This window comes from Chrysemys picta, chromosome 5 (genome assembly GCF_011386835.1).
Source record: "Chrysemys picta bellii isolate R12L10 chromosome 5, ASM1138683v2, whole genome shotgun sequence".
NCBI lineage: Eukaryota > Metazoa > Chordata > Testudines > Emydidae > Chrysemys > Chrysemys picta.
In genome coordinates, this window is record NC_088795.1 from 37,002,443 (window position 1) to 37,027,559 (window position 25,117).

A 25,117-nucleotide genomic window follows, 5' to 3' on the forward strand; every position below is an offset into this window, starting at 1 on the left:
GTCTCAGGCTGAAAGGACGTGGGATAGGAGTCTGAACATCAATTCTTTGTTTTTAATGTTTATATAAAAATGTTTGGAAAATAGGGAAGATGCATCATTATCAGTGGAACTGGCCTCACACAGCCAATGTTTCCACTGGGAAATTACTGAAGGGACACCAACGGAAGAGGGAATGCAGGGAGCTAGGCTGGAAGCAACTCAGCCGCATGGACAGAGCAGTCCACAGGGTTTAATAAAGTTGCACCTGTTCAATTTAACCTGCATTCCACATCACACTTTATGAATGAAGCACTATTAATGTGAAAAAGGACTGAATAAACAAAGTCTGGACTTGACTTACTCTAATCTATGTTAGATTTTCCTTGGCACCACGTCGGAGAGTTGAACACTTACCAATCTGCAGGCTTCACATTTTTTAAATAGCAATTTCTTTAGGATTTTTTTAAAATGGAGAAACAAAAATAAAGGAAAACAAACCTAAAAAGTTTCAGGCAGAGCTGGAAGTTTTACAAACAAAAAGTTATTTGGAAAAAAAAATAAAAAAGGTTTGTGCAAAACATGTCAATATTGTTAATATTTTACACTTTATGAAAAATGTGAACATTTTAAAAATTGAAAGCAAATATTAAATTTAAAATTTATTATCTATTTTTATAAAATGTTGATAATATTTTGGGGAGAAATTGAAATACATTTAAAAAAATTGGAAAAAAATGGTTCTATTTTGAAAGGAAAACAAGTTCAACATTTTGAATTTTTTTGCCACACTACTTTGATTTTTCTAACAGGGTTAGTTTCAAGTTTTGATCTAACTAATAAGACAAGACTGGTGGGGCTCAGGAACTGCCATCTGCATAGCTACTGAACGGATGCTCTTCTCATGCTTGTCTATCGGCAGGACTTTCCAGGCTCCATTCTGCTGACCCTGAAGCTATTGAATGGCTAAAACGTGTGACGTTTATCTCAGCCCTTTAACATTTTTATTGTTTTTTTTTTTAATTGTTTTATCTCACTACTTTATATTTGAACCTTTTCCATCTTTATTGTTCCACTTGTGCATTCACTAATAATTAAGCTTCTAGTAACTACAGTAGATGTGGTTATTCAGTGGAAATACATTAATGTTAAACTATTTTAATGTATGTGCAGTATGTTGAACCATTATAAAAAATGATTGAAGTGTAATGTTTCCCAAGATACTTATTTTCCTAAAACAAGATCTTGAAGTTAAATCCAGGATTCTTGCTGCATGAAATATATTTAAATATTTTAAATTAACTGCGTTTAAAGGGGTCACTGAGTTACTTCCCTGCTGACATTTCCAGAATCACATTTCTGTAAATGATGAAAATTCATTTGAAAGAAAGAGTAGACTTGACACAAAAAAACAAAAAACAAAAAACCCTCTTTTTTAAAATGTAAATATCATTGTCTCTTGGACTTTTAAAGTGTGACTACTCCACTTTTAAAAGTTCATTCCATTGTAAAAGATTCTACCTATAGGCGTGACTTTTAAAATGGGAAATGCCACTGGAACCAGGAATTACTCTCAAAATATTAGCTGGTTAAAAAAGGAAAAAAACTAGTTTAATTAACATTTTCAAAGTTTCAAACTTTTTTAAAAAAAAAGAATGTCTATGTCAAAAGATTGCATGGAATTTTTTTTTTTTTTAAAAGAACTTTTCAATGAAAAACTTGGTTACTAGCATCACTAAAATTAAAATGGACTTTTTAAGCATGCACACTATAGAAGCTAGCTAGTGTAATTACGGAAAATACCACAACGTTCAAAAATAAGCAACTTTAGCCCCAATCGTGCAAAGATTTAAGCACATGCTTAACTTTAAACACTGTGACTGGTCTCATTGAGAGCACTAGGATGACTCACATGGCAGAATATTGCCATTGACATCAGTGGCAGCAGGATCAAGCCCATAGTCCACCAAGTTAAGCGCATGTATATGTTTTTGCAGGACTGGGCCTTTATATATAATGCTGCCAAGCTCATCCCAAGGCCTCACTGAACCCTGACAAATGCACAGCTGAAAACCAGGCCGGCTCAGCTGTGTGTTAGTGTTAAAAGAGATGTTAAGTTTATAAGAATGTCTTTAGACCTGATGAAATGTTTGTAGGATGTACTGATCTCACTTATAACCTCCATATCCCATGGTATAAAGTTATATTGAATGTTTGCATGTAAATCTCTAACTGCATAACTCAAACAGGAAAGCAGCATCAATTAACGTAAAGTGCTGGTCCCTCACGCAAGAAGGGCCATTGAAACCAAACAAGCCGCTGTGAAACATTAAAAGGCCAGAGACTTTGTTGACTGTGTCCCCCTCTCACACGCCCACCCATGAAGAAGAGATGGGCACAAACACTAGTCCAATGAGTCTGAACTCAGGGAGAAAGATATAAAAATCCCTGACCAGAAAAAACTGCATCACTCTGGTGCTTGGCATTCAGAGAGGGCAATATTTCTACACATAAGCAAGGGATCCTCAAGCTGTTTAGCTTGGATTAGCTCTCAAGAACATAGAATGCAGATCACAGCCGCGTCTATTGCCCTTTGGAACCGAAGATGGTAACTCATTTGTTCACCTGCTTTAACTTTGTAAATAACATTTCTTTTTTTAGTTAATAAACCTTTAGTTAGCTTATTATAGGATTGGCTACAAGTATTGTCTTTTGGTGTGAGGTCTAAGGTGCAATTGACCTGAGGTACGGGACTGGTCGTAACCTGAATATTGCTTGTGATTTTTTTAGTGTAAGGGACCATCTATCACAAAGGCAAGTTTGCCCAAGTGGCAATACAGACTGGGTTACGCCAGAAGACTATCTGTAACTCCATGGGTAGGTTGCTATAGCGCTTGGAGTTCACGCTTCTTGGTTGGTGAAATCTAAGTGTAGAACTCCCAACCAATTTGGGGTTTGAGCCCTGCTTCCTCACAGTCTCCCCTGAGGTTGTCACTCATGCTCGTCGAGCTACTCCAGACAGCTTGACAAATGCAAAAGGATTTTATCATCAGAGCGGTGAGAAAATACCAATTTTTGCTTAACAAAAATACAAAATAAGAAACATTTCCAATTAGTAATAAATCCTATTATCTTAAAAAAAAATTAAGTTCTACAAAATAAGAGCCGAGTGCAACAAAATAGTCCAGCCCCAGCACACTGACTCAAGATGGGAATGACTGTAATTCTTTATAGAGACAGACCTAATAAAAGTGCTCCATGAGGTCTGCAAGTTCACATGTCAGACATAAGGATGTCCAACATCAATTCAGACATAAGGATGTCCAACATCAATTTACATCTGAGGTCAAAGATCACATTTTAAAGAGAGATACAGGGCACAAGTGCGGGGGGGGGGGGGGGAAGCTTTTATACTTTGGTCTTACATAGTATTCCATTTACCATGTGGGGATATGGATTTCACAACCTGCAAAGGGCAAAGTTCCTGCGCAGTTTATGAATAAAAGTGTAGCCAAAACCTCCAAACTATGAATTACAAATTCCTAACACAAACAAATATATTTGAACCCAATTCTTTCTGTATAAGTACATAAGGCTCCCTCTGAAGAAGTCCCACTGAGGTCAGTGGGAGCCCTAGGCAGGGGCGGCTCTAGGCACCAGCACACCAAGTGCGTGCCTGGGGCGGCAAGCCATGTGGGGGCGGCCTGCCGGTCGCCGTGAGGCCGGTAGTCAGGGAGGGAGCCTTCGGCGGCAAGCCTGCGGGAGGTCCGCCGGTCCCGTGGCTTTGGCAGCAATTCGGCGGCGGGTACGCCGAAGCCGCAGGACCGGCGGACCTCCCGCAGGCATGCCGCCAAATCCGCGTTACCAGCCAGACCTCCCACAGGCGTGCCGCCAAAAGCCGCCTGACTGCCGTGCTTGGGGTGGCAAAATACATAGAGCCGCCCCTGGTATTAACATGTGGGGACTCCCTGATTGCTGTAACTGCAGATAGCATTCCAGCCATGTGCACACAGACTGGCTTCCCATCGCCACCTCTAAACATCCCTCCTGCAACCTGTGCTCCTCCCTCCCAGTTCCATAAAGGTTGCTGCAGCCATCAGCCCTTCAAATCCCCACCATCAAGCAGGTTTCAGTGTGCCCAGTCTCACTCTCCCCCACTAATCAAGCTTGCAAGGGCCTGCTTTACCCCCCTCCATCAATCAGGCTTGCATGCACCTGTCCCTTTATCCCTGTCAATCAAGCTTGTGTACACTCAGCTGACAAATTTCAACTCCCAGGCTTGTAAACATTAGCCCATTTATCCCTATGTCACAAATCTCTCTGAGCTCCCCTTCTTGGCAGCTCACCAGACACTGAATCCCCCTTGGACTTTCAGATTCCCTGGGTCTCAGTAGGTGGCAGAACTATTTCTTCCCTTGGCCTCCCTGGCACATTTCCTAGGCCCTGACTCTCACTCTATTACTTCTTCATGGAAATAGAATCGTGCAGCCTATCAGCCTTAGGCCCTCATAGGGTGACCAGACAGCAAGTGTGAAAAATCGGGATGGGGTGGGGGCAATAGGAGCCTATATAAGAAAAAGACCCAAAAATCAGGACTGTCCCTATAAAAATCGGGACATCTGGTTACCCTAGGCCCTCAGGACCAGCATGACACCCAAAATATTTTCATAGCTTAACATGTCTTCTAGCAGAAATACACCTATAGGTGTGAGCCTTCTTGTTTACCTCTTCAAAGGACCATATGGTAGGTGTAGCCTAGAAGACCCAGGCACTTTGCACGGGATTCTTACACCCTATTGCTCTTTTCTTAATGACACAAGAAATGCACAGATTTATACAAAAATAGTAAACCCGACATGAAACTCCCTGTCTCAGTTTCCTCCACACTTCAGGCCATTTTATGGGCCTGGATCATGGTCACTTGGGGCCACACTACATCCTTCTGTTGCAGTGCATCACTTATGCTGACTAAACACAAGTATTGACTAAAAATTACCCTAACTCCAAAATTTAAAATCATGGCACTAAAGCTGCCTGTTGGATCAGATCTAGTGAGGATCCACCTCTCCCCCACGTTTTCGGTAGGTAGATAGTGTTTATGGAGAGCTATCAGTCAACAATAGCACTACAACACAAATTTCAGCCATAGCCTAAACATCGGAGGCTTATGAAAAATGTCTGTCCCTTTGTAAACATTTTCAGAAATATTTGTACGTGTGAGTTTTTGTTCAAAAAGAATATTTGGGTAAAGACAAAGTTTAACGAGTACATTTGTAACTACACATTTTAAAGAGGATTCTCTCCAGAAAAGTTCACGTAGTCATCTTGAAAGCAGTTTGGAATTCAAAGGCAACAAATCAGGGAAGAGACAATTACATCGACTCAGGTGAACCATCATACAGAACAAGTAGTAAATTATGAATAGGGAATAGTCATAGCAAATATGTGGTGAGAAGATCCTGAGCAATCAGAGAGCAGAACGCAAGCCATTTGTCAAATCATATTAAATAAACACATTAACAAAATCTGAATTTATTTGCAGATTATTTGCAAATAGGAAAAGGTGCCACATTAATCTCTAATTATACATTCAAATAAAGATGGCTGACATACAGAGGAGAAAAAAATCCCAAAAAAGTTTTCTGCTCTTTTTAATTGAAATTTAAATATACAGTATTTCATCAAATTCTAGTAAATATTTCACACAGCTGAGTCTGTATCTAATCTTTCCCAGAAACCAGGCTAATTGCTGATGCAAGTATACCGAAAGACTGTCTTTACTTCCATTGTTTTCTTACTTTAACTTTTCTTGTTAGGGAAATTTGAAATTTTTCATTTCAGCACATGATGCTTCATGTAATGATGTTATGAAAACAGCTGAATGAAACTACACCTCCACCGGAGTGGTTTGTCTCTAAGTTGATTCTACAAGCAGTTCCTTTCTAGACTCTTATCAGTCTGTCTTGCATTAAACAAGGGATCGACTCCTACAGAATTCCAATTGCACAATTCATATACTACTTGCCATTATCAGATTGATTTACTCACATGAGAAAATGTAAAACAAAAGATATTGCTGAAAATATGCCAGGGGACAACATACCCTTTGAACCGAAGGAGAAAAGCCTTATGATTTCCAAATCGTTGATGTTAGCTGTTTGCTGTGAATTTTCCTTGGGCTGCTCTTAAAAATGAAATCTCACCTCTGAACTATAACAAGCTTCACTTCAGCATAACAGACATGAACCAGGTCAACTTCCAGACAAAACAGAAGGGTAATTTTCCTGTAAAGTCAGAAAGAAGAGAGGGACTTTATGTGGCCCAAAAAGGTTCTCAAGCCTTGGCAGAAAGAGACTGCCAAGTGGCCATCCAGGAAATCCTCGAACAGATTTGCTACATCTCATGTCAAATTCCTTCTTGTTGGGGTCCACTAGGCATAGCTACCAGGTAACTCGGGAGAGTGGAAGGCCAAAAGTGCCGATGAAGCTCTTTTGCTCTGGGTCTGTGAACCACAGTGACTCCATCTTGGGAACTCTCACCTGCTTCTATGCTAACTGTTTACGTGCTCTGAAGTAGGCTAAAGCAGAAATGTAAGGTCAGCTTTTTAGCAGATGGCTGCAGTTTCACTCACACTAGCAGAAATAAGAGAGATAAGAAGCGGGGTAGTTAGTTTGCAGGCGTCTAACTCAAGGTCGCAAAGACTGAGAAAGTTCTCTCACAAGCTTATGTAGAGCTTATTGTAACAGTTGTCTGGAAGGGAGGGGTAAGGGGGAACAGCCAGACAAAGAGATGTATGTAAACAGTTTGGAGTATAAAAGGTAAAAGTTGTTTGTATTTGTTGCACTGGATTTGAGACATGCTGGTCTCCTAGTGCCATTTCAGAGCTCTGAAATAAACTTGGCTTGCTTTCTCCCCTCGGTGTCTTTATTGGTGCCAAGCACACCGGGCGACGGACCATTGTACATTGCATGTACCCAATCCCTCCTGCTAAGGTTGTAAGCACATGGGGCTACCATAGGCGCCGACTCCGTGGGTGCAAAGCCTCTCCCAGCAGCAGCTGCTGCCATGATGGGAGTACAGAGGCACAGCTGCACCCCATCCTCCTGCCCGGCACAGAGGTGCTGGGGGATTATCCCCCTCTGCGCTCGCTCCACCAGCCAGTTCCTCACCCAGTCGCATGGCGCCCTACTTTGATGGTCGCATGGCAAAAAGTGCACCTAGTTGCAAAGGGGAGGGTTGCTATTCCTGTCCTCACACGGGCTCCCAGCCAAAAAAAAAAAAAAAAAAAAAAAGCAGGGGGGCGGAGTGCCACCCCTTTGAAAGTGCTGCCCCAAGCACATGCTTGGAGTGCTGGTACCTAGAGCCGGCCCTGCTCAGTGTCCTCTGTCCATCCTCTGGTAATCCCTACAAACAAGGTTTTTCCTCCCTCATTTTTCAAATGGTCAGGAAATTGCATGAGATTAATAGCTGTCTGGCCCCAATCTCCCACAGGAATTCTTTCCATGCCTTATCAAATTTTCAGAGGTCCCTACAGCATTACTCCCTCTTAAAGCTTGGAAGGAAGGAAGGAGACAGCTAGAACATAGCAGGTTTTTAGAATTTTCAGTGTCACACAAGATAGGGAAAAGAACGAGGCGTACTTGTGGTGACTGATACAGACTAACACAGCTACCACGCTGAAATCTGTCAAGATGGGGAAAGTTTTCCATCTTCCGGCAAAATGAAGGAACAGCAGCTTTACACATCACTCCACTGCTCTTGTCTGCAGGGTCTAGCAAGAAGCAGCTCTGCATTAGTTCATCCCCTCCCCGCATCTTCCCAAATTCATTATCACCACTTCAATGCACGGATATTCTTACTAAGGTAACAGACAGTCATACCCAACAATGCTAGTTACAGGTACTTGGGAGTAGACAGACAGGTCCCTACTCTAACCCGTAACTGTCTGACAACTGTGAGTCATCATACTCTTCTTACCCTTTACATTTTCTTTATCTAATGGGGAAGGGAGGAACCTAAAGAAAGAAATGTACGGTTTTATTAATATTTAAAAAGGGACTCTTTTTGGTTTTGATCTTCTGATTGGATGTTCACTTCCTTAACTAAAAAGTAGGAAACTGAAAGTAAAAAGAAAACTAGAAAGTGAGGAAAGAAAAACCTTCTCCTACAGAATACTTACATTCAGAGACATGGGTCTAAAACACAGAATTCTATGAAAGACCTTGAACGGGCACCAGTTGCTCAAATTCTGCACTAACACAGGGAATCTAAGACAGCATCATGATCAGGAAGAGTTTGCTGCAATTTTGGCTTATGCTGGTCTTCTCCATTGAAATCTCATGTCCAGATTGTAACAGGCTTCATGTTCTACAAACCAGAATGAACAGTGAGAGTTTAGAGCGTCTGGAGAAAATGGGTGGAAACTTTCCCTTCCAATGTCTAAATGAAAGGACAGCTTTCAAGCCCAGAGATCTGACTGTCCCAGCAAAAGAATACCAAGGTGTGACGTTATTGATATAATCAGGGACCATATAGAATATGGTTGCAACCACGGTCCTGTAGTGGCACCAAATCTTGTATAAAGGGGCTCAAATGAGGTGTCTTAGAAAAGGGTATAGTTCGCTGGTTATGATTATGCTGTCTATACATGTGTAGTAACAATTTTGTAGTTGAAGTTATGAATATTGGCTCTATACTGTCTGTATTTCAAACTTATGCTATGCTTCTGGGAGACATCCCAGACAAGTTGGTGTTAGCTCTGCCTAGCCTGCTTGATGGCCCATTAAGAAACCTTTAGATTCTGAAGGATTGGCAACAGCGTGATTTATGGGCAAGATCTGATTTGTATATTGACCTGGATCTGGGGCTTGGTTCTTTGGGATCAAGAGAACCATTTTTCTTTTATTGGGGTATTGGTTTTCATAACCATTTGTCCCCATAACAAGTGGCACTGTGGGGATACTGGGAAACTGGAGTGTCTTAGGGAATTGCTTGTGTGACTTGTGATTAGCTAGTGGGGTGAGACCAAAGTCTTCACTGTCTGGCTGGTTCGGTTTGCCTTAGAGGTGGAAAAACCCCAGCCTAGGGATGTAACTGCCCTGTTTGAGCAATTTGTCCTGAATTGGCAGTCTCAGTTGGGTCCTGCCAGAACCACATCATTACACAAGGTAGTGTGGAAGCAGAGAAAGAACTGACAGGAAGGAGATGCAATGCATGACAGTTCGTTAGCAAGAGTTAGGCTAACTGTAACCCTAATAACGCGAGATTTGTAGAAGCGAGGAATGTGTGAGGCGAGTGGGAAAGAACTGTGTGAGAAGTTGCTGCGACCTTGTGTAGATAATATGGAATGTAGACTAAGAGTCTACATTAGTGAGCAAAACAAGATATCAGAATGACCTATGTATAAACAAAATGCAACTGTTGCTCATTATTGTCTGTAACAAAAGGTATAAATGCTTGCTGTAATGGTTTACCTGTTGAGAGACCTGCTTAGCTCTCTCCCTCTGCGCAATTGTGAGAGTTAATAAAGCATCTGACTTGCTGTACCTAAACAAATAGTGAGAACTCTGTTTTTCTCCGACAATTTGGGGGCTCGTCCGGGATGGCAACGCCTGCAGAGGCACCGGCAGCTGCTACGGATCGTTCCCCTTCGAACCCCATGGCGCCACAATAGAGGTAGGAGACCTTTTGAAATCTCTATTGGGGTGTCGGAGGAGGACTGTCCGTGGGGCCGTCTGTCCCAGTTGGGCTCACGCCATCCGAACTTATTGACTGTGCAGCAAGGTCAGATGCTGAGCGGCTTAGGGGAATTGTTGCCGCCCCCTGTATGCATATGCGAGGTGCATAGGTATGCACCGGTGTTGAGGGGTTGTTACCGCCTCAGGAGGGGTTTTTACCACCTCGAGTGATGCATCGAGGTACTTGGGAATAGTACCTGGAATAAGGCCTTGGGGTGTGTGTGTGTGTGTGTGTGTGTGTGTGTGTGTGTGTGTACACACCAGTGTGAATTGAGTGTTACCGGAAGACGCCCAGAGTACTCTGCAAAGTCTTTTGGCTCGTGACCAGAACTACTCTAACGCAAGCCCGGTAACTAGAGGATCTTTTAGGAGATCCGACCCACGGTGGGCTAACTCGGCCTGGCATCGTCCGGCGAGGAGGCTACCTGGGTCTAGGAGTGTGTGAACCCATCTTCCTTCCCCTTTTCCTCTCCGTGTGAGCCACTGACAGTCTGATCATCTCACTGGATGCAACAGAGTAAGCGGCGCCGTCTCTCTGAGACTAGCCGACGCTCTTTGCTGAAGGGAGGTGTAGGAGGGTCGTGGCCATCCTCGTTAGTCTCTCCTGTGTGAATACCCCGTAGGGAGAGATCCTTAGTTTATGTGCCTCTAGCGCGGACAGGGCATCCTCCTCCCTGTGTGTGTGATTGGAAAATGGGTGGGGGACAATCTAAGGATTCCCTCTCACCCACTAAGGGTACCCCAGCTTATTTCATGTACGTACATTATGGTACTAAAACCTGCAGGTATTTAGAGAATTGGAATCATTACACGTGTGAAAATTCATCTAAACAATGCCCACTAGAAGGTACCTTCAATTTAGATAAGATCATACATCTCAGAGGAGCTTTTAATCACAAAAAAGCCTCTGACACACAATGGGAGCAATTTGTCTATTGAGGAAAGGAACGGGTTAATTTGAAATTCAGCTTGGTCCAGAGATAAAGAGAGAGTTAATCTGCGTTCAAGGTCAAGAATCAATGCAGACCAGGCTAAGTACAAAGAAAAACTGCTTTCGGCCTCAGCTGACTGTGAAAAAATATAGACATAGTCAAACCAAAGGCAATACAAGTTACAGTGCTGAGATTACATTTGCAAAGCTTAACTGTCCAGTGAGATCCAACAGTCTGCCTTTGCGACCCTGGAGCCGGCGTGGTTTGGGGACGCTGAAGAAGCCACAGGCAGCCGGCCTGGACTGGAATCACTGAAAAGACGCCCCAGGAGACCTCAGGGTGTAAAAGAACTGCCCTCCCAAGAGAGGAAGCAAGTTGGAGATTGCACAGCACCTTCTCTGAACGTTATACACAGACATGGCCAGTCTGGACGTACATGTGTGAGTATGAAAGTGTGCCTACTCTCAGCCGCAGTAAGTCTGAGAACCGGAGAGGGATTTAGCATTCCTCTTTCCACCCCGGTTGACTGGGAAGGGTGTCAGGTGGATCTACCCCAGTCGTAGCAGGACTGGGCAATACAGAAGTTGGAGAAAAGGGAAGAGTTGTGTACTTGATAACTAGAATTGAGCAATTAAGAGCATAGATCATGAACCAGGCAGCAACTCAAACCTACGCCCAGGGCAAGTTGCAAGCCTTGAGACAGGACTTCCAGGCAGAAAAGGAAGCACTGGCTAAGCAAGTACCGGTCCTTCAGGGACTTGTCAGAATTTAACCATTTGTGTTTGCATATGCTGTAAGAGCAGTGTGTTTGCCACAAGAGAAAATTGAATAGTTAAACGCCAATGGGCCATGCGTTTTGCCCAAGTGGCAAGCCTCACGAGGGAGGACTCTGGTAGCCTTGTGAGTAAGAATGTTTAAGAGAAGAGACCAGGAAGGGTGGGGGCTAGTTGAGAAGCCCACCCTCCTATCTAAATTGGTAGTGAAAAAGCCGGTGCCCATGGAAGGGACGGTTCAGCAAGAAAAGCAGATACTTGTTTTATTCAACTTGGAATACAAAAAGTGTTTGGATAAATCAGGAACATGTGATATACTAAAGTCTAATACAGTTGCTTAAGTAAGAAAAAGAAACTTCATTGGCCAGATTTTTTTAATTGAAAAAATTGTTGTTAAAATTTGCATACCAACAGTCTTTGGAAGCAAGGACATGGAAGGTTAACCCACTCCCCATGGGATCCTTCTGGCTACCTCAGATTTCTAGCCAGAGGGCTGGGGAGGGAGGAAAGCTATTGGACACCTGAGGTTGTACCAAGTGGACTCCTCAGAAGTGGGTGTGCTTGTCCTGGTTTGTTGCTCCAAAGCTCTGTATAGAAGTTATTTTACTGGAAGGGTGTACATGGCATACACTGAATAATAAGACTAATGTACTGTATAATGGCAATGTGTATGTGTTCATTGTTGGGAAAAGGTGTATGAGTGAAGAGTGGAAGTTTCCTTTGTAGGTTAAAAGAAGCCAAGAAGGGGAGAATGAAAAAGAACAGAACGAGTTAACTGAGGAAAAAATAGCTAGCAAGCTCAGTCCAAAGATAAGACGCTGGCCCCATCCAAGGATACTACCCACAGCTAAGACTTGGCTGACAGCCAAGAAAAGGGGGGCCTGAATGTGCCCAAGCAACTATGAGATCTGCCAAACACGGTCAGGCATTAATGAAATGTGTTAGGTTTCTTTTCTCACAGATAAAAGAAGTGCTACCCAAAGACCCTAGCAGCCCTGCCATTCATTGAAACAAGGAGACTGAGTCTACGTAAAGTCCATCAATGAAAGACTGCTTTGGCTCCACACTGGAAAGGCCCTTTCCAAGTCCTGTCAACCACCACCACCACTGTGAAGTGCCAAGGACTACCTGCCTGGACCCATGCTTCTCACTGTAAAAAGACCCCTCCACCTCGGGAGGACTCTCCGACTGATAAGCCTGTTTCTCCTTCTAGCTCTGCTGTGCCTTCTGGACAGCAGGAAAAAGGAAAAAAAGACAAGGTGAAGGGCTAGTAACCTCTCCCTTGTCCACTGACAGACCTACTGTGCCTTTGGATTTTTCTAGAAGAAGCAAAACCATTACAGGGTGATGTGCTAGTAACCTCTCCCCTGTATGATGCTAAACCACACTGTTTCAGGAAAAGAGAAGAAGGAACACTTGCTTCATTGGAACTACGAAAGTCCAGGGATTCCTGACTACAAGAGACATTAAGAACTGACCCTGGTGAAGAAACAAAGAATTATACACTGGCAGGAAGAAACTTGTGGGACCCATGCTTAGGAACGTGGTATTGATTGGATTTGGGGGTTTATTCTACAGGCTGCGCCCTGTGTTTTGGATAAGTCCTTCAGCATGTATGGCCCTCCCTAATTGGATTTTAAATGATAAGTACCAAAGGCACCTTGTTGCCATTGCCCCTGCCATCTCCTCCATTACACTATTACCCCTGTAACACATCCAAATACAGACAATGCCATATATTTGATAAAACCAATGACTAAGGCCTTCACACTTTAGTGATTTATTTAAATATTGTTTGAAAAATATATTTTTAAGGTTCAGGATATCCCATATAAGCGAACAATTGAATGGATCAGTGGAGATAAAAGTATATGATATCACTACCAGTGAACCCCAAGAATCTGTAATTGCAATTGATGGGCTCTATAGCGAATGTTCCTGGAATTTGCACTGTGTTAAATGAGAGAGGCCCTTATTGTTATTTGGTCACCCAATTAGTGAACAATTAAACGAATACCCAGAGTTTGTTTTGCCACTGGAAATTTTACCTGCATAGAAATTATTCCCGTGACTAATAATGTGACCTGTACCTTATTGCAATACACCCCTTCTTATGCCATTAATATCAATGACCCAGAAGTTGCTGACAGAGATGGTATTGAATATCACTGAGGCTGGGAAGGCATTGCAGTGGGATCTAGCATGTTCAGAGATTCAGGATTTCCTGAATGACCAGCTAATGGCCATTCAGAATGATCTGGAGCATCAGGCTTGGCCCACTGCCCTTACAGACACATCAGGAGTACCATCTAATCTGTGGCCATGGAGACATACTTGGAGACTTTCTGGGTGGAAGTGCAGACATTCTCAGTGCTCCTTCAAGCATATGGACCGGTTGGGGGGGGGGGCGGGGGGAGCTCCCACATACCCAATCCTGCCGGGTCCATGGGGAGGATGCATGTGGGATTGGGTAATTCACCGAGACATCTGGGAAATTAGACCTCCTGGTATGCCCAATCGATTTTTAGTCAGTGCTCCTGGGATTACATCTGACATTTGGATGGGGTTAGGGAGTCAATGGACATTTTGGCAGTTACAACCTCCACAGCTTCAGTGTATCTGTAAACTGAAGCCAGGAGAAGTTGTTACTCTTCATGACTACGTTTGCTGGGAGGGTAGGGGACAAGGAACTACCCTGACAGGACACTTATTTTTTCAAGCTAATGATAGCTGTGTGTATGTTAAAGCCACCACATTGCAAGACATACATTTTAATCTCATTACCACTGCAGGCCATCATATTATTTACTGGCCTGCAGATAGAATTTTGCAAGTAGTCCTTAGGTTCCAGATACCCTTTCATTGGACTAGTTTAGTACCTGATCGATTTCAAAATTTGCTTTCACTGTTACCAGAGATTCAGAAAATCTCTGAAGTACAAGGGCAAATTCACATGCTTCAAAATATGTATCAAGTTGAAAAGTATGCCTTTCATACTGCTTATAGAGTATCTATTTTATGTACTAAGTATGATGTATTGTGCTTTATGACTAAGGCTGTACAACAACCCCATTATAGTATTGCTATGGGAATATTATTGCTTGTATTGTTATTAGTTAGCTTGGGATTATGTTATTGTTGTTGTAAAAGACGTAATAATAGTAATACCTTTCATGTTCATACTAATCATGCATTGTCATTACATCCAATCAAAACCCCTAAGGTTGAAGCATCTGATGTAGAGTCTGAAGTCCAGGACTTGATGCAAATAGAGATTTGAGAATGTTTGTTGTACTAGTAGTACAAAAGGGGGGGTTGTGGAAGCAGAGAAAGAACTGACAGGAAGGAGATGCAATGCATGACAGTTCATTAGCAAGAGTTAGGCTAACTGTAACCCTAATAACGCGAGATTTGTAGAAGCGAGGAATGTGTGAGGCGAGTGGGAAAGAACTGTGTGAGAAGTTGCTGCGACCTTGTGTAGATAATATGGAATGTAGACTAAGAGTCTACATTAGTGAGCAAAACAAGATATCAGAATGGCCTATGTATAAACAAAATGCAACTGTTGCTCATTATTGTCTGTAACAAAAGGTATAAATGCTTGCTGTAATGGTTTACCTGTTGAGAGACCTGCTTAGCTCTCTCCCGCTGCGCAATTGTGAGAGTTAATAAAGCATCTGACTTGCTGTACCTAAACAAATAGTGAGAACTCTGTTTTTCTCCAACAGTAGCCATCCAAGATCCTCCAAGAGCGCTTCCATATCTTTAACAACAATCTCACCCAAGCGCCCTGGAATGGGACTTCCATAAAGGAATTCCAAAATGGACTTCACCAGCAGATTGAGAAGCTGGAGACGTGTTTGAGTGCTGAGATGGAAAAGGAGATAACCTACCCAGGAAATGAGAACCTCCTGCTCACTAGCCTGAAACTGAAGAGATACTTCCAGACAATAGACGATTTCCTGAAAGAAAAGCAATACAGCCTATATGCCTGGGAGATCATCCGTGCGGAAATATCCAGATGTCTTCTAATTCTCGACATTCTCTAGGAAAAAGACTTTTTCCTAGAGAAACTCAAATAATATTCTATGAATAAAACAGCTGAAGAGAGATGGGTCATAATTTTATAATTCTTATTACATAGGGCCCAATCTTTCTCCCATAGGAATTTTACCAATACAGCTATTTCAAACTCATGTTAATAAAACTGTTTTAGAGTAGCATATAGTTTAGTGCTTCCTTACCACACACACAATGTTCTATATGAAAAATATACAAATATATCATAATTGATAACTAATGACAAAATATCATCCGTTGATAATTAACCATACCAAATAGAACTTTGCCCAGTAAGCATCTGTAGAGGAGCGGACTCACCCCTGCAGTGCCTCCTGCTGGTGACTTCCGGGAATTAGCTTGTTCCAGCTCCGGAGCGCCCTCTGCAGGGCAGCGATCTGCCTGTCCTCTGGCCCCCGTGTCCCTCCCTGGACCCCGATGCCCTTTTACCTGGGGTGCTGCCCCCTGGCAGTACCCCCCTTAGGGTCTCCCCCTCCCAGGGGAACCCCCACCCACTATCCCCACTTTGCCTCAGTCTTGGCTACTGCCCAGTCTCCATCTAGCCCCCGTTCACTGGGGCAGATTGCAGTATAAGCCACTCATCACAGGCAAAGGGGTTCAGGCCTGCTGCCTCTGCCTACCCAGGGGCTGCCCCCTGCAACCAGGGCCGGCTCCAGGCACCAGCTTAACAAGCAGGTGCTTGGGGCTGCCAAGGGAGAGGGGTGGCACCTGCGGCAATTCAGGGTGGCAGGTCCCTCACTCCCTCTAGGAGCGAAGGACCTGCTGCCGATCGTGGCTCCCCCCCCCCCCCCAATTGCCGCCACCGGTCGCGATTGCGATTGTGGGTTTTTTTTTTTGCTTGGGGTGGCAGAAATGCTGGAGCCAGCCCTGCCTGCAACCCAGTACCTAATAGGCCTTACCCTAGGCCTGCAGCCTAGGGCTTTCCTAGGCCAGAGCTCCCCAGCTCCCTTGGCCTTTCCCCAGCCCTGCTCCACTCTAGGCACTTAGTTAAGCTCCCTGCAGCCAGGCCCTTCTCTCTCTGAACGCAGAGAGAGACTGTCTGCTTGAGCTCCTGGCTCAAGCCTTTATAGGGCCAGCTTGGCCCTGATTGGGTCGTGGCCCCAGCTGAGCCTGCTTCCTCCCAATCAGCCCAGACATCTTGCCCTTCCAAGGCTGTTTTAAACCCCTCAGGGCAGGAGCCAGTAACCACCCCATTACAACATCTTAGTTGGGGAAAAGAACAGCAACAAGCCCACTTTTAACAACTGCCTAGTAAGAGAAAATTCCAATCAGGACACCAGAAAATTTACCGGCTGTGTGCACACACTTCTATCCCACCATCGAATTCTCTTGGCCAAGGCTACTTATTCTGCTTTTCTTTGTTCTGTTTACATTTCAACAACTTTGGGGGGGGGGGGGGGGGAAAGTCACAAGATCATAAGTGCAGTAAGGATTTATGATTTGACATCTGGTTAGAAAAAGATGGTCTATATTTGGAGTTTGAAACTCTCCATGTTTGAACCATTCCCCTTTTTCATTTCAGCACATGATGCTTCATGTAATGATGTTATGAAAACAGGTGAATAAAACTACACCTCCACTGGAGTGGTTTGTCTCTAAGTTGATTCTACAAGCAGTTCCTTTCTAGACTCTTATCAGTCTGTCTTGCATTAAACAAGGGATCGACTCCTACAGAATTCCAATTGCACAATTCATATACTACTTGTCATTATCAGATTGATTTACTCACATGAGAAAATGTAAAACAAAAGATATTGCTGAAAATATGCCAGGGGACAACATACCCTTTGAACCGAAGGAGAAAAACCTTATGATTTCCAAATTGTTGATGTTAGCTGTTTGCTGTGAATTTTCCTTGGGCTGCTCTTAAAAATGAAATCTCACCTCTGAACTATAACAAGCTTCACTTCAGCATAACAGACGTGAACCAGGTCAACTTCCAGACAAAACAGAAGGGTAATTTTCCTGTAAAGTCAGAAAGAAGAAAGGGACTTTATGTGGCCCAAAAAGGTTCTCAAGCCTTGGCAGAAAGAGACTGCCAAGTGGCCATCCAGGAAATCCTCGAACAGATTTGCTATATCTCGTGTCAAATTCCTTCTTAAGCTGCCTGGAATGACAGTCCCATTCAAAGATCCGAACATGGACTCATAAGCAAGTGGAGCTTCTGGAGGACTGTTTTGCTTCAAGCATAAAAAGCAAACAAGAGCATCCCAAATTCTAGGTCATGTATAATTAAGAGCACTGGAATTATAAACTATTGCTACTATATAGTCTCCTCTTGCACTGTGAAAATATTTTCAGATCATTTTACTGGATTTGAAACAGTATTTTGGTGTTGATCTACTTTTATTTATTGATAATATTTATTTATTGCTCTTATTTATCATTTTCAGATGTATTTTATAATATTTATTGTATAAATATTTATTTATACAAAATAGCAGCCTACCGCAGTAGTGATTTTTATTCATTCTATATTTAAAACAGCAAAGATCCAATAAAAATCTTATCTTGTTCTGCCTTAAGACTCCAGTTCAGCAAAGGATTTGTCAACATTTGGCTAAGGTTAAGTGCACGAGTCTTATGTTCACGTGTGGATAGGGTGACCAGATCACCCAAGTCAAATATCGGGACGCGGGGGGAGGGTGACGCGGGGGGGTGCGAGCACTTCCGGGCTCCAGGCTCCGGCGCATTTCCTTGTTTGTCCAGTGTCCTGACCGCACGTCAGTCGGGACGCGGGACAAACAAGGAAATATTGGGACAGTCCCGATAAAATCGGGACATCTGGTCACCCTACGTGTGGAAGTACCTTGTAAACATAAACTCCGATTCAGAAGTGAGTCCAGGGAAAATAGGTATGGTCAGGGCTGCCGGGAGCGGGTTTGGGCCCCGGTGAAAAAAAGGAGTGATAAAGAGATTGGTATTCCAAGGGGAAGACTTCAGACTGTCACAATACAAAATTGCTTGCCCCTCCCTCCCACTAATGAGATGTGCATATGAACTTCCTCCCAATTAGTCAGGTTTCCATATACACAGCCTCCCTATCCACCACCTTTCAGACTTGTGTGGGCCTAATTTACCCCCTGCATCAGTCAGACTTGGGTGCACTTGCCTCACAATTGACATCAATCGAGCTTGCATGTACCCAATCCCTCCTGCTAAGCTTTGTAAGCACATGGGGCTACCATAGGCCCTGGCCCCCCTCTGGCCAAGCTCCCCTCCCAATCCCCCTGCCCCACCTCACCTCCTCCTCTGCTGCCTCCACCTCCTCCCCTGAGTGCGCCGCATCCCCGCTCCTCCGCCTACCTCCCAGCACTTGCCGCCACCAAACAGCTGTAGCAAGCTCCGGGACGGAGGGGGGAGGAGCAGGAATGTGGCACGCTCAGGAGAGGAGGTGGAGAAGAGGCGGGGCCAGGTATTTGGGGAAGGGGTTGGAATGGGGGTGGAGACCCTGGGGGAGGGGTTGGAATGGGGATAAGAGAGGCAGGGAAGGGGTGGAGTCGGGGCGGGGCTAGCAGTAGAGGGGGCTTGAGCACCTACCAGCGCCACTACAGTCGGCGCCTATGGGGGCTAACCCTTTTGCCCTCCCCCTACTGGCCTAAAATCAAGCTTGTGTGCTCAGGGACTGCATGTTCCACCAACAGCCAGTTTTATGAGCACAGTGCGTCAAAATTGCAGTTGTAATGTGAATAATGACTAAAAGTTACCCTAAACCCAATAATTTAAAACGATTTGAAAAACAAAACAAAACTAGCCCTTAGACCAGACCTAGTGAGGATCTACCTCTCTACCAAATCTGGGTACGTAGATAGTATTCTGAAGAGTTGCTACTCAACCCTAGCACTGCCTAGGACAAATTTAAGCCAGACACTAAAACTGGAGATTTCTTATTTAAAAGTTTTTAAAAGAAGTCAAACAGCCACTACATTAAATGTTCCAATAGTATAAAAACAAATTGGGTGTGAATTCTCACAATGATTGTCAATCTCCCTTTAGAGAAAAAACAGGAACATATTCCCCACTGGCAATCCCTTTTATAATGCAACCGAAAATATGGAGTTGCTAATAGGAGCCTCTGAACATTCAAAGTCAACAGATGGCGCCACTGCAGAAGCCTTTGCTTGTCTTTCCTCTGGGGTTCTAAAACAGTTCTGATGTGGGCCTAATCTTACAAAAATTGTTCTATGGACCATTTCCTCACCTCTTCGAGATCAGGTAACACCTTTGTGGCAGGTACAGCAAATGCTTCCAAAGAAAAGTAGTACTAGGAACATATTGACAGTAATTTCAGTACTAGGAACGTGAGATCTGCCTGCTCACTCAAGACCACCATCAGGTCCTCCATGTGCCACCACCGATACATAAACCTCAACTTGGGACCTGCTGGTTTAGAGGCACGTACAAGGAGTAAACTCTTACAACAAATGCCTATCCTTTCTTATGGTGCAGGTTTTTTTCAGTAGCTGTGCCTATCGGTAGTAGTAGTTCTTTCCTGCTCAAGTCTCTCTGCCTTCTTTCATTCCTTGGTGGAGTGGAAACCTACAGGTTATATTGACAAAACACAATTACATTAAAATGAGAGCAAAAAACAACAACCAAAAACAAAAAAAATAGACTGTATAAACAAGTCAAGGATTATAAACAGATTGGTTCACAACCTCCAAGATGTATCCCCCTCTCTGGTGGTACATGGCAGTAACAGAGCATGTGGGAGCCATACACGTTCTTCTTCAAAGTCTAACTAAATCATTACCCCTATGGTGCAGAGGGGAACCTCCCGCCAATCATTCCATCACACTGTTTTTAAGCTGGGCTACATATAACAAATCAATTCATTTCCTTAAGAAGCCATTGGGCAATTTCTATCATCTAGGATTTTAGGCCTTCCTGTGGGAAAGCCAACCTTAGGGGGATAAAAAGGGAGGAATACGCTACTACTAGATCCCCACTTAAGCTCGCCATTACCCTTCCATTGGTAGGCAGGAGGAAATAGTGACAGGTTTGTCTCCAGCTTTCATCCTAGAAAGAGATGAGGCTCTGGTTTCTGTACAGAACACAAGGTGTTTCCACACAATGTCATTTTTGTGCCACTGATATCGCAAGCTACACCCACTAGAGCTGTACTAGCACTGCCCCAGCCCAATGTGTGCATGCTCGCTAAAGGCCCCCTACGTGGATCACAAATGTACAAAGAACAACCCAAGAGAGAAGTATGTGCAAAAGCATCTTACTCCATGGCACCTCATCTCACTTCCATGTGGCACAAGTAACAGTCCCATGCAGATGGCTCTATCCCTGCACGAATCCTCTGCAGCAGACTCTGAGCAGTTTGTAAGTAACTTTCCTCAAGCAAGAGACTAGCTGTTTGCATATATGCTGCAGGGGAGCTGGAACTAGGGGCACTGGGGTGCCCAGCATGAAGTAATGTTAGCAAGTGAATGCATGGTTTCCATCATACATGGGGTTTACAGTGTTGTTCAATGGCTTTCAGCATCCCCACTATAAAAATTGTTCCAGCACCCCTGAATTGCTGTTACCATAGGTGCCAACCCCTTGGGGGCTCCAGGGCTGGAGCACCCACTGAAAAAAATTAGTGGGTGCTTAGCACCCATCGGCAGCCAGGGAAGAGATCAGGAGACAGCCAGTGGTCCCCCAGAAGTACTACCGCAGGCTACTGTACCTGGCCCATGATGTCCCTCTCTCGGGATACCAGGAAATCCAGCACACCAGGCAGAAGCTGCTACAGAACTTACACTGGCCTGGGATCTTTGATGCCATCCAGCAGTACTGCAGGTCCTGCAATCCCTGCCAGAGGGTGGGGAAGGCCCAGGACAAGGAGAAAGCAGCTTTGAGGCCCCCGCTCATCATAGAGGAGCCTTTCCAGAAGGTGGCCGTGGACATAGTGGGACCCCTCAGCAAGGCAATTCGGACAGGGGAAAAAAAAAATACATTCTGGGGGTGTCAAGTATCAGGGGGTAGCCGTGTTAGTCTGTATCTACAAAAACAACAAAGAGTCTGGTGGCACCTTAAAGACTAACAGATTTATTTGGGCATAAGCTTTCGTGAGTAAAAACCTCACTTCTTCGGATGCATCCGAAGAAGTGAGGTTTTTACTCACGAAAGCTTATGCCCAAATAAATCTGTTAGTCTTTAAGGTGCCACCAGACTCTTTGTTATTCTGGGGGTGGTAGATTTCGCTACTCCCTATCTTGAGGAGGTGGCCTTGTCTGTTTTCAGCAGAGTGGGGGGTTCCCCAAGGAGCTCCTTACAGACCAGGGCTCCAATTTCATGTCAACTCTGCTCCGGTGCTTGTGGGAGAAGTGTGGGGTCCGACGCACCTGGGCCTCAGCGTATCACCTTCGGTCCAACGGGCTGGTGAAGAGGTTCAATGGGACCCTAAAGATGCTGCTGAAAACCTTCATGAACCAGCACTCACAGGACTAGGACAAGTTGTGATGTTATTGATATAATCTGGGACCATATAGGTCATTGTTGCAACTAAGGTGCTGTAGTGACACCAAAGCTGGTATAAAGGAGGTCAAATAAGGTCTCTAAGACAAGGTTCTGGTTTGCTGGTTATGTTTATGCTATCTGGATGCATATATCATTGTTGTATTTAAAGTATTGGCTCTATACTGTCTGTATTTCATAATTATGCTGTGCTTCTGGGTGACACCCCAGACAGGTTAGTGTCAGCTCTGCCTAGCCTGCTTGATGGCCCCTTAAGGACCATCGGCTATACAACTGACCCATTGAGAGAAGGCAAATATGCCTTGCAACTCAGCAATGTAGAGAGGGACTTGCCCATGTGACCCCCAGACTCCATTTTGCTGTAATTTTCCATAGTAAGGACAAAGAGGTGTTCTTACACCTGGAAAAGACTATAAAAGGCTGATGCCTCATCTCCATCTCGTCTTCAATCCTGCTTCTTACCTCTGGAGGGACTTTGTGTAGAGCTGCCGTTTGTAGCAAAGGACTGATGACCCATCCCAGCTGGGGATGTACTCCAGAGACTTGATTTGAACCTGCAGCTTAGTCTATCACGGCTACAAGCCTGAACCAAGAACTTTGCCATTACTGTATGTCATTGATTCCATTTAACCAATTCCCTCTCTCATCTATATCTTTTTCCTTTTATGAATAAACCTTTAGATTTTAGATTCTGGCAACAGCGTGATTTGTGGGTACGATCTCATTTGTATATTGACATGAGTCTGGGGCTTGGTCCTTTGGGATCCAGAAAACCTTTTTTTCTTTTACTGGGGTATTGGTTTTCATAACGAGTGGCACTGTTGGTGATACTGGGAAACTGGAGTGTTTAAAGGGAACTGCTTGTGTGACTTGTGGTTAGCCAGTGGGGTAAGACCAAAGTCCTCTTTGTGGGGCAGGTTTGGTTTGCCTTAGAGGCAGAAAAACCCCAGCCTTGGGCTGTAACTGCCCTGTTTTAAGCAATTTGTCCTAAATTGGCACTCTCAGTTGGGTCCTGCCAGAACCAGCATCGTTACAGTGGCGTAGTCGTGCTAGGATCCACAGAACCAGGTCAATTAAGCTCTGGGTCAGAACCCCACGCGATCCAAATTTGAATTTTGGGATTGAGAGTTTGCTTGGTTAAAGAGCAGTTGCAATGGGTAAGCAAAGAGCATATGAGGGCCTTGGCAAAGAAGCCCTGGAAGATTTGTGTTCAGAAAAGGGGATAAGCTTTAGAAAGAAAGCTACAAATCAAGAACTGAGAGAGCTGTTAATGGCCAGTGATCCGGGGGCAAGAGCGCAGCCCTTACCGGAGGCTACAGAAGATGCAGAAAAAATGAGAGTACAGAAGGTAACAAATAAACTGTAACTTGAGCATGAAAGGAATCTAAGAGATCTTCGATTGCTGGAAAAAACCAAAAAACAGCAGAATTAGAAAGAGAAGCTGATAAGAGAGAAGAAAGAGCTCGTAAGGGGCGTCTGGAGCTGCTGGCTGCGGAGGAGAAAGCTCCACAGTTGGAACAGGAGACGGCCAAACTTCAGCTCCAAGTAATGGAAGAGTGGAGAAAGTCATCACCACCTGGTGCTCCACTTCCCCACCGCCACAAGAAAAACTGGGAAAGGACGTGTCCCATTGACAATGATACTGAGGATAGAGAGGAATTTTTGTCTACCTTTGAATGCCTCTGCAATCTGTACCAGATCCCTGATGATCAGCGAATGCCTGTCCTGCTGGCCAGACTGACTGGAAAAGCCAGGGAGGTATTTAATGAACTGGGGGAACAAGAAGCCTTGGATTATGAGCGGTTTAAAGATTCTGTGTTAAGGCCGTTCAAGGTTACTCCTGAATCTTACAGAGTTAAGTTTAGAAAGTTTAAAGTGTCTAATGATTGCACTTCTGTAGAATGTGCTCATAAGCCCATGGGCTTTGTTAAAAAGTGGGTTGTGGGAAGCAAAGGCGCATGGGAGTTTTGAAAAACTGCTGGATTTAATAATTTTGGAACAACAGTTCTTGGACATTGTGCCTGACCACGTGAGAGCAGCTGTGTGTGATAGGAACCCTGAGTCAGTCCTACGGGCTGCAGAGATTGCGGGTGCCCATACCCAAAACAGGGCTCGAGGAGGGTATAAACCCCCAGGGAAAACTAATCACCATTCTCCCCAGTTCAAGGGTGGGGGGGGAAGGGGAGGAAAAGGATTTAAAAGTAAACCTGGCGCTGACTATTCTAAAGGAGCTCATGGGGCCCAGAGGATAGGAACTCTCACCACAAGAATAAACAGGTTAAATGCCATCACTGTGGTGTGCTTGGCCACATGAGACCAGATTGCCCGACCCTGAAGGGCAGCCCAAAACCAGCAACCCCAAATGCCACGGTAAATGCTAATCCTGTTATAAACTCACAGGCAAGCCACACACAGCCCACCGTTGGTGCCCTGTGTGCAAATGCTGTTTCTGTGGTCTCTGAAGAATTTGACCTTAAAACTCATATTAAAACTAAATAGGGGAAAAATAATGCAGAGTTTATTACCAGCGCAGAAGTGAATGGAGTAAGGTGTATGGCATGGAAGGACACCGCAGCCGATATTACTTTGGTTAAAGCAAGTCTTGTCAGGGAGGAAGATTATTGGCCAGATGAAAGTGTAACTGTTGTAGCCTCAGCTGAGTATTTTGTCAGGGCGTCTTTGGCTCAAGTCCACCTGAAATGGAAGGGATTTGAGGGCACCATGGTTGTGGGAGTAAAAAACACAATCCCTAAGGATCTTATGATTGGAAATGATATTAGAGCTATGCTCAGTCAAGTTAACACAAACCAGGCACAGGAGAGGTTGTGTCTAAAGTTGTGTCTTTGGAAGGTTTTTCCAAAGGTTTGTCTTTGGAAAGTAGTAGTTTGGCTGTGAACGAAGTTTCTGAATGTCTGCCTGCCTAATGTTTCAGAAGTGAATCTGGAATTAGATCAAGCACAGAAAGATCTCATTGGTCAGGAAAATGTTTCTCAGGAGCAGCTTAAAGTGGATGGACAGATGGAAGCCCCAGCTGAGGGAGGAAAGGGTAGATTTTTAAGGGGTAATGAATTGGTGGCTAGTACAGCTTATACAAGTGAACCTGAAAAGGGTAACTCTCATTTGCAGACAGTAGCTCAGGGTAGTGAAT

The 25,117-nt window shown here is 44.2% G+C and overlaps 2 long non-coding RNA genes across 3 annotated transcripts in view; one reads left to right on the forward strand and one right to left on the reverse strand.

The window, feature by feature from the left end:
- Nucleotides 1-15,118, forward strand: part of LOC135983595 (uncharacterized) — a 34,047-nt gene extending 18,929 nt beyond the window's left edge. The window contains exon 4 of one of the 2 annotated variants that reach the window (XR_010601298.1): nt 5,818-15,118. This is a non-coding gene — a long non-coding RNA (uncharacterized LOC135983595). Of the gene's footprint in view, nt 1-788 lie in introns of both variants that reach the window. The other variant, XR_010601297.1, reaches the window with a different exon arrangement.
- Nucleotides 1-25,103, reverse strand: part of LOC135983596 (uncharacterized) — a 37,543-nt gene extending 12,440 nt beyond the window's left edge. Inside the window, exons 1-2 of the long non-coding RNA XR_010601299.1 lie at nt 24,495-25,103; nt 15,799-20,037 (exon numbers count right to left, since the gene is read on the reverse strand). This is a non-coding gene — a long non-coding RNA (uncharacterized LOC135983596). The remainder of the gene's footprint in view (nt 1-15,798; nt 20,038-24,494) is intronic.
- Between the last annotated feature and the right edge of the window lie 14 nt (nt 25,104-25,117).